Genomic DNA, 12,604 nt, shown 5'->3' with positions numbered 1-12,604 from the left:
CCCCTAGCCCATCTTTAGAGAAAGTGATTCCTTTCCCCACCCGGAGTTCAGGTTACATAATCCCCCACCCCACACCCAGATTGCCGTGAGCAGCACAGCAGCCAGGTTTGACAATATGAGTTGTAATTGGATTTTAATTTTTAATGTCAGCAATAGATGAAGAGCTATGGGCCAATTTGTATATACTCTGTTACTCTGCGCTTAATAGGGCTACTTCATTAGCTGGTAACTACCGAGCCCGCCCCACTGCCTGTGCCCGGCCGGGAGCTGGTGCCAGGATCCGACAAGCTGCCTACCACCTGCTCCTGGTGGGGAGGGTGGCATGGCTGGACTGCTGGAGGTCATGCCCAGATCTTGAGACAGGCCTGAAAACCCCCTACCAGACATCCCTCTCACTGTCCAGCCAGCTGTCCACCCTGTTCTGCCCTGTGCTGGCTGCAATGTCCAGGACTCATTTCATGTGCCTATTGCTGCAAGAAGGGACAGTGACCAGGCTCAAGCTTGTCTGGGACTTCTGAGGTTCTGTCAGAGCGTTCAGACATTCACTTTCATGCTGCTGCCTGCGCTCAGGCCATGACATCCTGTCCTCGGATCCCAACGGTCACTAGGCAAAGGGCCTGGCCCTTTTGAAGTTCCACCTGCCACTTCTGGCCGCCTGAAACCAGAGCCTGCTAGCCTAGCCCAGTGAAATGGGATGAGAGTCTAAAATCAGAACTCTATAGCCCAGCCTCCCAGGGGCTGGGGGTGGAGCCCACCCCAGATGCCCTCAGCCTCCAGAGACCCTCTTAGACCCCAGTGTAGAAGCAGAACCCAAATGCTACCTGGTCCCCGAGCTGGAGGGGTCCCAGGAGGTGAGCTGCCCGTCCCCTTGCACTGCCGCCCTCCGGATTATTCTTAGGTCTGTTGTGTAACAGGCGAGCATCTGAGCAGAGGAGGACGGCTCCTGGGAGACGTCTCCAGCGGCAGCAGCTAGCCAGCCGGGAGTGTAGCTTTTGTCCCTTCTGCCTGCCCAGCACAAAGGGACAAAGGAGGCTGCCTCCCTCACGCGCCCAGCACAGGACTGCCAGCCCAGCCAGGGCTGTGGGGAGGGCCCAGGGCCAGCGAGGGTCCAGCCACCCCAACACCTGGTGCTCCCAGAGGCCGAGTGTGGCTTGGGACTCCTGCCCGTGCAGCCATGTGTACATGCGTGAATACATTGTGCACATGTCCACGTGTGTTTATGTATGTGAGTGCATACATGCGGGTGTGAGTACATATGTGTGCACATATATGCACACATTTGTGATCTCTCATCCTGGGACCAGGCACAGTGGCCTAGGTGAGTGAAGTGTGGGTCTGCCTCTGGGGCTCTTCTTCCTGCCTCCCTCCCCCTTCTGTGCTCCCAGCAGCCTTCAGGACATTAATTGGGGGTCTCCACCCCCTTGGAACTCTTTGCACCTGTTCTGTGAGAATTCCTGCTGTGCACCAGGCCTGGTGGGAGAAGGGAGGGGGAGGGCCATATCAGCCTGCTTTCAAGGAGCTGGGCCTCCGAGAGGCCCAGGCAGAGCTGTCCACACAAGCTACTCTGCCTTGCATGAGAAAAACCTTCGCATCAGTGTCCTTGTCACCTGCTGCCTGTCCTTTTCCTCCTGGCTGGGCCCACGAGGTGTACGGGCCTGCATACATGTGCATGTATGTACAAATGGTGCATGCTTACTCCCGAGATGCGGGCACCTCAGCCTCAGAGTGCGGTGGCCCCTATGGTCCTTCCTGAGATTGCTGTGGATGGTGTGGGGAGTGGGGAGGGACAAGGGAATGGACGATGGAGACAGGGGGTCTGGAGATGAACTGGGCTGCTAGCTCTCATGAGGAGGGCTGCATGCAGGAGGGACAGGTCTGGTGGAAAGGGCTGCAAGGGGGGCAAGTCTCTGGAGTTTCCCGTTAGCGGGTCCCTTAGGGGGGCTCAGCCCCAGCCACATGCCTTGTGCTGCACTCTGCTTCTTCCCTGATTATGACCCCGCTGCAGCCTGGATGGGAGGGTGGGTAATGAGCCTGCCCTCACCAGGGCTGACAGTCCAGCTGAGGACCTTCATTTACCTGAGGGCAGGCTCTTTGGTGAGAGACACATGGACCCCATCTGCACGCCTCAAGGTACAGGAGCTCTGGTCCCTCTGGAGAAGGAGCCCAGATCCCCTTCCTGACTTTGGGGCCCGTGCAAGTCCCCTCATGCTCTGTGTGGCCCTTTGCTCCTAGAAAGCAGGTTTCTGAGCTGTGCTTGAGAGTGCCTAGGTGCCAAGCTCCGTCATTCTAGCCATTGCATTGCGTGCACAGCTCAACCACACATGCAATGGTTGTTGTAGTTGGGATTCTCCCTCCTGGGCAGCCAGACTGGGCTTAGGGGCTACTGTGTCAAGGAGAGGGCTCTCCTGAGACCCTATCTTGTCATCCTCTTCCCCCAACCTCCAAAATGCCCCCAGAGAGAGCAGGCCTCCAGACCAGCTGTTTTACCAAGTTGCCGTCCACTCTGACTCATGGCATCCCCGTGTGTGTCAGAGTGGAATTGTTCCACGGGATTTTCAATAGCTTAGGCCTTCCTTCTGGGAAGCCTCTGAGTGCTAACTTTTCAGTTAGCAGCCAAGGGCGTTCACTGCTCGCATTGTTCAGGGACTCCAGGTCAGCTCGAGATGACTGTATTGGTTTCCTGGGGCTGCTGTAACCAATTACCACAAACTGGTGGCAGGCTGAAATTGATTGTCAACAGAAATTCATCCTCTTGCAGTTCTGGGAGCCAGAATTCTGGAATGAAGGTGTCAACAGGGTAACTGCCCTCGTCAGGCTCTCCGGGAGGTATCCTTGTCACCTCCAGTTAGCGATGGCCTCAGGTGTTTCTGGGCTTCTGGCTGCATCACACCGAGGTCTCTTCTGTGTACCATCATCTCCTCTGTATCTTACAAGGACAGTTTTTGATGGATCCCAGGCCCATCCACATAATCCAGGATGATCTGGTCTTGAGATCGTGCACTAAATTACAAGTGTAAAGACCCCCTTCCAAATGAGGTCACATTCACAGAGTCTGGTATGAGAATGTGGACATATGTTTTGGGGAACCACCATTTAAGCCTCAATATTGATGTTGTCCACCCTGTCCACCCCCCTGCCTGATTTCCTCTGGACCCCACAAGTCGAGGATGCGGCTGGGGCTGGGACATGCAGATGGCATGTGCAGAGTGACCCAGGGTGGCCCCTGACTCATTCAGCTTCCCTACCTGAGTTCATCCTCAGACTAGGGCTCCAAAGCATCCCGAGGGCATAACTGGCTCTCCAGGGGGTATTGACCCAGCTGAAGCTCTGGTGGCCAGATCTGGGTTTCAGACCAGCGGCCAGCTGGGCCGAGCTGATGCTAGCAGGCACAGGGAGAATGGAGTGGCCCTGACAACCCCAGTGACCCTGGAGCTTCAGAGTCTTTCCACAGATTTGATAACTCCCAACCTGTCCAGCACTCCTAACTGCAGCAGGCTTAACATATCCCCTGGGACTGTGAACCAGGCAGATTCCTGGCCTCCCCTTCAGGTCAGATCTGCGTCAGTTGAAAGATTCATCTCAAATAGGCTTCTGAGAGTACATGCAGCTGCCGTGAGGGCGAGGATAGGTAGCACCTGGCCTCTGCTGTTCTTAAACGGGATGACCCACCACACCAGCCTTGTTGCCCTGTGTGAAACCAGCGGATGGCTGGCCCTACTCAGAGTTGGGCTAGCTTGAGTTGGAATCCAATTCCATCATTTTTCACCTGGAGGGGGGCTTTGGCTAGGAAACAGGGTCTCAGTGTTTTCATCTATAAAATGGGCCTCCACATTCTTATCAGTAAAATGGGCCACAGCATGCCCATTGTGGTATGGGTAGTGGACAGGAGGCTGAATTGAAGCTGACCCTGGCAGTCTTCTAAGAGCACTTCTGCTCCCCATCTCCTGCCCCACTCCCTCGTCCCCTGCTGCCCTTGGCCTGACACAGGGGAGTCCACAGTGCTGGGACTAATTGGGGTGAGGGTCCAGGGAAGATCCTTGCTTCAGCTGCCCTGCTCCTCGGTAGGTCCAGAAGCTGCTGTTCTCTGCAGATCTCAGTTCTCAGAGCTGAGCATGATGCAGACATTTAATTGATAAACAGGGGGCTGGCACTGGGCGGAGGTGGGGGGAGCTTAGCTTCTCCCCAACCACCTCAGGAAGTGAGCAGAGATACTTCTTCTCTGCATACTAGACCCCTGGAAACCACCTGGCCAGTGCCACCTCCCACCCCAGCATTTCCACCTGCGGACATGGGGCTTGGGAGGGGGAGGGAAAGCACATCCCCACCCACCCTGGGAGGGGTCTTGGTTTTCATTTATAACAATACTCATGAGGAGCTGCCTTTCTGCTGCCACTTTTCTTCAGTTCCATATCTTCCCCGCGTTCGCAGCTTCTTCATCGGTGGCCTTTCCCTCTGGGCCTCGTTAACTAATCATGAAATGCCCCACTTTCCTGAGAGCTCTGATCGGCCTCGCAGCCGCCGCACAGAGTGAGGATATACCGGCTTCAGGTGCTCCCGCAGCCTCGGAAAGCGTGAAAACCGCCCGCAGGCCCCCAGCTGGCCACCGGTGCTCAGCCAGTCTGGCTCACATCTTGGTTCTAGGAGGAGCCCCACTTTCCCTGTACCTCAGTCTCCTTATCTGTAGAAGGGGGTCAAGGTGGCGTTATGTGTAAGGGTGCTGAGAGAATGAGGTTGCAATAGGTGAAGGGGAGGAACATTCTGGAAGAGAACAGTCACTCCACTTGTGCTAGTGCCTCCTCCCTCATTAATCCCCCGTCCATTCTTAGGGAAGGCCGGTCCTTGAAAGCTGGGCAGGGGCTTATTCTCCTTTGCTTGGCCACTCAGAGTGCACTGTCTAGCATCCCACAAGCCGTGTCGATGTACCTCACTGCTTCTCATCACATTGGGGGAATGGCCTTGTCAGTAACATGTCAGCCTGTGCGGCTTCTCAGAGCCCTTGCTTGGGGCAGGAGCCCTTGTGTGGCCGCAGCCCTTGAGCAGAGCCTCAGCCCTTGCGCAGAGCCTCAGCTCTTGTGTGGAGCCCATGCCAATGCTTAGTGCCTGAGCCAGAACCAGTCCTTAAAGTCAAGCCTGTCTGTGCAGTGTCCATGCAGTCAGGGACAGAGAATTCAGGTCTCACAGGTGTGGGATGACCAGGTGGACAGGTCGTCCTCTGCGAGTGGGGACAGGCTCCTGAATGCCACCACTCTGGCCTGTGGCTGGCTCTTGGCTCCCAGCCCTGCTGCTGCCTCTTGCCCTCACCGAGCTGCTGGGGGGCTGATGATTCAGGCTGAACTTTCAAGGTGGTGCCGTCATCGGCAGACGTGGGGGGATGTCTGATTGCACATAAAAAAAATGTTCTGAGCCCAGATCTTTGTCATTCTCCAGAAATGCCAAACCTGGGCCCCATGCCTGACAGCCCCTCTGATCCTCGTGGTCTGCCCCTCCCATCAGTTTGGTGGAGGTCAGCTGCTCTGGGGGGTGGGGGTTGGTACCCAGGGGACGAAGATGAGGGCCTGCATCCCTCACCCATCCTACTGAGCTCTTGTCAGTCAGTCCTCTCCTCACATGAGGTGTAGAGAAACATGTGTCCACCCGGGTTTGCAGAGAGAAGGGGCTCAAGGGCTGGTCACAGTTCCCAGACATCAGACCTCCCGGGGTGCACAGAGCTGGGTTTCCAAGGAGATGCCTTGCTGGGTCCTTGCCTGGTGGGGGTCAGCCCCTCGGAAGTGTTTCATCTGGGCTCAAAGGCAGCAGTGTTGTCCCCAGAAGGAACGCTGCAGGGAAGGACTGCTGTGGGGGTGCTGGAGCCCTTGATCCTGCCCTCTGCCCACCCCTGCTCACTGAGTTGCTGATCTTTGGGGAGGTCATCCTGAGCAGTGACCTTTGCATCAGGCCTGTAGGGGTCTGGGGCTTGAGCAAGGGCTACACTCCCCTCTGGAGGGCAAGAGGGCTTACTGTCCCTCCAGACCCTTGCTGCCCCTTGGGCGGTCTGTGGGGACTTCTTATATCAGTTGCCCCGCCCCTTGGCCACCAAGAGAGGAGCAGATGGCTGGGAGGTACCTAAATAATTCACAGCAAAAGAATGGGGAGGCCTGGCGGGGTTCCCTTCCTGGGGGCTCCCTTCCTGGGGCCTCCTCGGCCTGAGCCCTTGGTCAGCCTTGAGAGGAGCTCATATAGCTACCCCTTACCCAACCTGTTCTTGCTTGTGCTTGTCTCCCTGGGCCCAGGACAGCTTGGCCGAGCAGTGTGAAGGGCTTCCTATGGAGGGCTGCCTGGAGGAGAGGGTTCCTGTGGCTCAGGCAGGTAGCCACTCCACCCTACCCCTGAGCTGTCTTTGCCCTGCACCCCACAATAACAACAGCACCCTCCCGAATACTGAGTCTCCCCAGTCTCCTTGTAGCCAGCCATGGTGGTCTGGTCAAAGTACAAACACAGTGGAGCCCCCACCCCTCCCTGCAGCATCAGTGTCCGTTGTCCTTGAGACGCGTGCTTTCTCTGGACCCCACAGCAGCTCTGGGAGGTTGGGAGGGTGCCAGCGCTGGCAGGCGAGGCTCTCCGTTCCATCTGCGGAGGAGCACGCGCCTTACAGAGGTGCCCCCGGTGGACATCTGTGCACAGTCGGCACTCAGTGAGGGCTGGGCCCTCTGTCCCTGGTGGAAGGGGCCTGAGGGTGGCCAGCACTCCTCCCATGCTGTGTTGGGAGGTCTCTTTCCTTCTTCAATCTTGGACCAAGAAAACAAATGACTGGCAGGAACCCCACAGTGGTCTCCTCTCAACCAGCATCCATCCAGGATCCGGGTGCCTCTGCCCTCCTGCCTCCCAAAGTCCACCTGGCTGAGGTCAACCTGGACCCCAGGAGAAGTTTCACCTCTCCCTTCCAGGGTGATGTTCCCCAGAAGCTTTGAGAAAATCCATGGCCCATATCCCAGCCACCCCTTCACTGGGATCCTTGTTTCTGTTGGCAGTGTAGAATCCCCTGAGATCCCTTTCTTCCTATCCCAGCCCCCCAGGACTGTGGCCAATGTTGAAGCAGTGGTTACTGGCTGTGTCCTGCATTTCGTGGGGGGAGGGGGAAGAGCTGGAAAAAGAAGTTCCCAGTCCTAGGGAAGGGCCTGGGGCTTGGAAGTGTCCCCATCCCAAACTTGATGGGTGCTTATAGTCCCAGAGATGGGCCCGGCTCTGGATTGGGTGTGGGGCTGGTCAGCAGAATGGCTGCTTAGTTTAGCTCTGAAGGGTGTCAGTCAGCAGGATGGCTGGAGAGACCTCTCCTAGATGGAGGAGGGCGAAGCTGGTGGCCACCTGAAGCTGGCATTGGGAGGGTATGTCTTTGATCTGGGGGCTCAAAGTATGCGGCAGACCTATGACCTGACCAGGCCCTGAGCAGCCAGGCCTCTGGGGTCTTCTTCTCTCCGTGACTCAGTGTTGGCCATAGGGAGACTCCAGTGTGACAGGGAGCCTCTGTTCGCCCTGGAGAAGTGATGTGGGGGTGAGAGAGGAGACAGGAAAGAGTCCATACAAGAAAAGCAGTCTTCACTGGAAGCGAAGCTGGTGTGTGGCCTTGGGGACTGAGGCACCTGAAGATGATCCATGCGTCTCCACCACTCCTCGCTGCCTGAATGCTCCCTGCCCATCCTGACACCCTGTTCTTCTTGCATAATGAATGTCACCAGAGCACTCACTGCCCACTGTGGAAATGTCCATCCAAGTTCTGCAGAAGGTTCCAGACCTGGACTTGGGGCAGGTGGGGGCTGGTACGCCTCACCTTCCTGCAGATTCCGTTCTGTTGACTAAATTCTCAATACCTTTCAGTGGAGACTCAGGTAGCTCCTAGGTAGAGATAGACTTGGCCTCCTCTAGGTCCCTTAGTGGGCAGGGCAGGCAGGGTTAGGACATCCAGACCCCAGCAGATAGGGAGTGGGGATCTAGTGCATGCAGTAGCTATGAGCAAGCAGTTCTGGCAAGTTGAAGCGTCAGCAGACTGTCTACTGCTCTCCACCCCTCAAAGCTGTAGACACGGCAAGCTCAGGACTTCCGTCCACCCTATGAGGGACAGGGTCTCCCTCAGCACCTCCCTGGGAGCCACGTGTCCCCACCTTCACCCCGTACCTGTGGAGCAGAGCCTCGTGGGTGGAGTGCACCCTGCAGGCTGGCTTTGTGTTTGTGTGTGTGTATGTGTTTAGATGTCTTTTTAAAGCAACTTTGCAGCTGCGCTTGAGTCAGTTGTATTATTCGGCGGGAGTTAGGCACGCAGCAAGCACACTGTGGGGTTATTTTGGGCTTGGCATTATTGAGAATTATTATATTCTGTATTTGCAAGGAAGCCGCATTGCTCGGGGGATAATCAGGCAGGGTGAGGGGGGGGTGCTTGATGCTGTTTGCTTAAAGGAAGACCCATAATGGGGGGGATGAACTCTGAGGGGCAGACATACTTGGTGTGTTAAGCATGTAGGGGTGGGTTGTGGTGCAGGCTTTTCCTGTTACCCCCCAGGCTGCCTCTGCCCTTCTCCATGCCAGACCCTTCCTGGAGGGGACATTTGATATGTGGTAGTGCTGCTGTTGACCTGCTGGCTGTGCTGGGAGTCTGTCTTTCAAAGGGCCAAACTCCACAGTACACAGACAGACGGCAAGTGCTCAACCCTGGAGGAGTGAGCCAGCCAGAGGGGCCCAGAGGGGATCTCTCGGGGCTGACTCCATCCTGTGGGGCTCCAGCTGCAGTCTCTGCTCCTTATTGGTCTGGTAGAAACTGCATGTCAGGCACTGGGTGAGATGAGATGAGATGAAACTAGATGAGAATCACTGGGTGATTCTCTTGGGGCTCGCCTTCTCCGGGGCTGTGCTGTCTCCTACTGCTGCTATAACGAATACACTACAAGGGGGTGGCTTTAAAGAACAGCCCTTTATTTTTTTTTTCTCAAAAATCCAGAGGATACCCTTTCAGATCCTTGCTTTGCGGTGGTTCCAGTGTTCCTTGGTTCTTTGCTGATCCTCACTTGCCGTCTGTGCACCCTGGTATGCGAGCGGGGTTGGGTTGCCTTGTGAAAAACATGAGTTGCTTCCTGGGTAAACTCTCCGTAAGAAAGGGAGCTCTGGTGGCCTAGTGGGTAAGGAGTTGTGCTGCCAACCCACAGGCAGGCGGTTCAAAATCCATCAGCTGTTCCGAGGGAAAAAGATAAGACAGTCTCTTCCTGTACGGTTTACAGCTTCTGAATACCTGCAGGAGGGTGACAGAGGTGGTAAATTTGAAGAGGCCGTGATTCTGTGGAAGGTCTGTGGGGTGGAGAGAAAGACAGATGTCTAGAAGCAGAAGCTTTGATGTGGTGAAAGCTTGTGAAAACTCTTCACTACTGATAGAAAGTAAACCCGAGCTTACCGTCTTATTGGGTAATCCGACATGAGTGTGTCTGTCTAATCTGTTCTGTTTATAACTCAGAGGTGAGCAGGTTTAAGGCATACCCAGCACTGATATGGCCTCATGATCATACCCTTAGCATCCCCAGGTAGAGGAGCGAGGATTCTGGGACAGATCTGGGGAGGGACACAGTTCAATCCATGCACAGCCAACCTCCTCAGGACTGCCACCCTGAGAGGGGAACCCAGGAGTGGAGGGGGTCCTGCAGAAACTCTCCCTCCTAGGCCCCTCGTCCTCTAGCTGTGGAGCAAGGCAGGGAGGACCGGGGGTGTGGTGGAGGTCCACTGCATAAGCTCCCTGCAGGCACAGTCCTTTCCCTTGTCTGACCCAAGTGCCTCATGCTGCCACCGAGGATCTGACTCCTCTTGTGAGTTTCAGGGGAGGGCTGTCAACGTCACATTTGTGGACACCCAGCTCTGCATTTGGCTCTGACTTGCTATTCTCTGCTACATGCTCCCTCTTCAAAAAAGGACCCAAATTGCCCCTTGTGCTCGGCTGTGCCATAAAAAGCCCCGCTGGTGACTCAGTCATCACCATGGAGCCTGTTCTTAGAGACACATGAGGTCACAAGGACACGCTGTCCTGGGCAGCAGTGACCTTCTCTAGACCCCCTAGGTCAGGGAGGTCTCCCCAGCAGATGGCCTTTTCCATGCCTGGACATGGCTGGCCATTAGTGACCTGTTCCTTGACCCTTGCAGGACAGAGGGTAGCTGGAACAGACCTGGGCTGAAACTCCTGCCCCTGCTGACCTCAGTCATTGCCCATCCCCCACCCCGGCCTCAGTTTCCCCTATGAGGCTGGAGACTTCCTCTGGCTTTACATGTCCAGGTGTCCTGCTGGGAGGGGGAGAGGCCCCCAGACCCAGTGGCATCCCTAAGGTTTGTGTCACTTCCTCCTGTACCAGACCACACAGGATTGGATCCTTAGTAATGTTTATGATCAATTTCAATCACAAAATGACATGTGATAAATACGGCTGTAAATAGCTTAAGTGTAATATTTCTTAGATTATATGAATACTAATGACAAAATGGTTTTGGACAATCTGTCTACATCGAATTACAATATTAGTTACAACATTATTAGTAACTGAGCAGAAGCCTTTGAAATTCCTTCCCTTTCTCTTCCTTTAATGACTGCCTCAGTCTCAAAAGTTGATGGGTCCTCACAGATACTACTACTGCGGTGATGTCAAACGCATGAAAATTAGGCCAGATCAACAATGGTCAGTCTGACAGCAGAGAAAACAAATGTGTGTTTATAGCAGGAGCAGAAGAAATAATGTAGCTCAAAATGTCATTGTAATTGGGTAATAATGGTGGCTCTGACCCAAGCATGGTGGTGGTGTTGGGTGCCGTCCAGTCGAGTAAGACCCATGGTGACCCTATGAACAACAGACCTGAACCTTGTCCTATTCTGTGTCATCCTCACACTTTCTGCCACACTAGAGCCCATCGCAACAGTCACTGTGTCAGTCTACCAGGTTGAGCGTCTTCCTCTCCTTTACCGACCCTCTGCCTTTCCAAGTATGATGTCCTCTCCAAGGAATAGCCTCTCCTAGTAACATGCTCAAAGTACGTAAGACAGAGCTTTATCATCTTTGCCTTCAAGGATCTCTTTGGCTGCTTTTCCCCCAAGACATATTTGTTTGTTCTTTTGACAATCCATCTTCTCCAACACCATATAGCTCAAAGACATTAATTCTTCTGTCATCCTTATTCATTGTTCAGCTCTCAGGTTCATAGCAAGTGATTGGAAAGACGTGTACCTGAATCAGGTACACCTTAATCCTCAAGCTTGCTTCTCAATAATTTGGAGTGGTCCCTGACTGTATGTAGACTTTCCCAGTGTGGTACGTCTCCTCATTTCCTGACTGCTGGTACTAAGGATTTTGACTGTGGTTCCAGGTAAGTTGAAGTCATTGACAGTTTGAGTCTCTTTTCTCCATCTATCATGATGTTGTTGCTGTAGTGTAGCGCAGAGTCAGAACCGACCCGTAGCTGACCCTCCAGTGGGTTTTCAGAGGCAGTTAACTGCACAAAAGCTGGAGATTGCCCATCCTTCTGGGGAGCAGCTGGTGGCCTTGAATTGCGTGCCCTCGGGATTGCAGCGCAGCTCCTTGCCACTAGGTCGCCAGATAGAGCGTGGAAATTATCAAATAACATCATTAATATCACCTGCAAGCAAGATTCTGCTGAAGATTATAAAAAAATGACCGGAATGGCACATCAACAGAGAACTGCCAGAAATGCAGGCTGGGTTTAGAAAAGGCCAGGTACTAGAGATTTTATAGCTAGTATTAGATGGACCTTGGCTGAGAGCACCAGAGGAATGTCTATCTGTGTTTCACTGACTATGCAAAGGATTTGATGGTGTGGATCACAACAAACTGTGGCTGACTCTGAGAAGAATGGGAATCCCAGAACACTTGATAGTGCTTGTGCGAAATCCATAGTTGGACCAGGAGGGAGTCATCAGAACAGAGCAAGGAAATACTGCATGGTTTAAAATTGGGAAGGGTATATGCCAGGGATGTGTGCTATCTCCATACCTTTTCAGTCTATATGCAGAACAGATTATCTGGAAGGCTGGGCTCCTGGAGGAGAAATGTGGCATCAGAATTGGAGGGAAACTCATCAACAATCTGTTTTACACAGATGACACAACCCTGCTTGCTGAAACTGAGGAGGACCTGAAGTGCTTGCTGCAGAAGGTCAAGGATGGCAGCAATAAATACGGATTGAAGCTTAACATCAAGAAAACAAAGCTTCTCACCATTGGGCCAATTGGCAGCATCATGATAGACTGAGAAGAGATTGAGATTGTTAACAGTTTTTGTTTGCTTGGCTCTACAATCAACATTCTTGGTACCAGCAGCCAGGAAATGAAAAGACAAATTGCAGAGACATCTTCAAAGTACTGAAGAGCAACAATGTCAGCCTGGAGACTAAGGTGGACTTGATGTTCTTTGTAAGCACTTACTATGCATCAGAGAGCTGGACAATGACTAGGAATGATAGAAGGAGAATTGATGCCTGTGAGCTGTGGTGCTGGAGAAGAGTATTGAATATTCCATGGACTGCTAAGAAAACAAATAGGTTTCTCCTGGAGAGGGTGAGAGACCAGGCTGCTCCTTGGAGGAAAGGATTCTGA

The sequence above is a fragment of the Elephantulus edwardii genome, unplaced genomic scaffold (assembly GCF_000299155.1).
Source record: "Elephantulus edwardii isolate Elephantulus edwardi_28Jun2011 unplaced genomic scaffold, EleEdw1.0 scaffold00045, whole genome shotgun sequence".
NCBI lineage: Eukaryota > Metazoa > Chordata > Mammalia > Macroscelidea > Macroscelididae > Elephantulus > Elephantulus edwardii.
Note: the sequence above shows the minus strand (reverse complement) of the source record.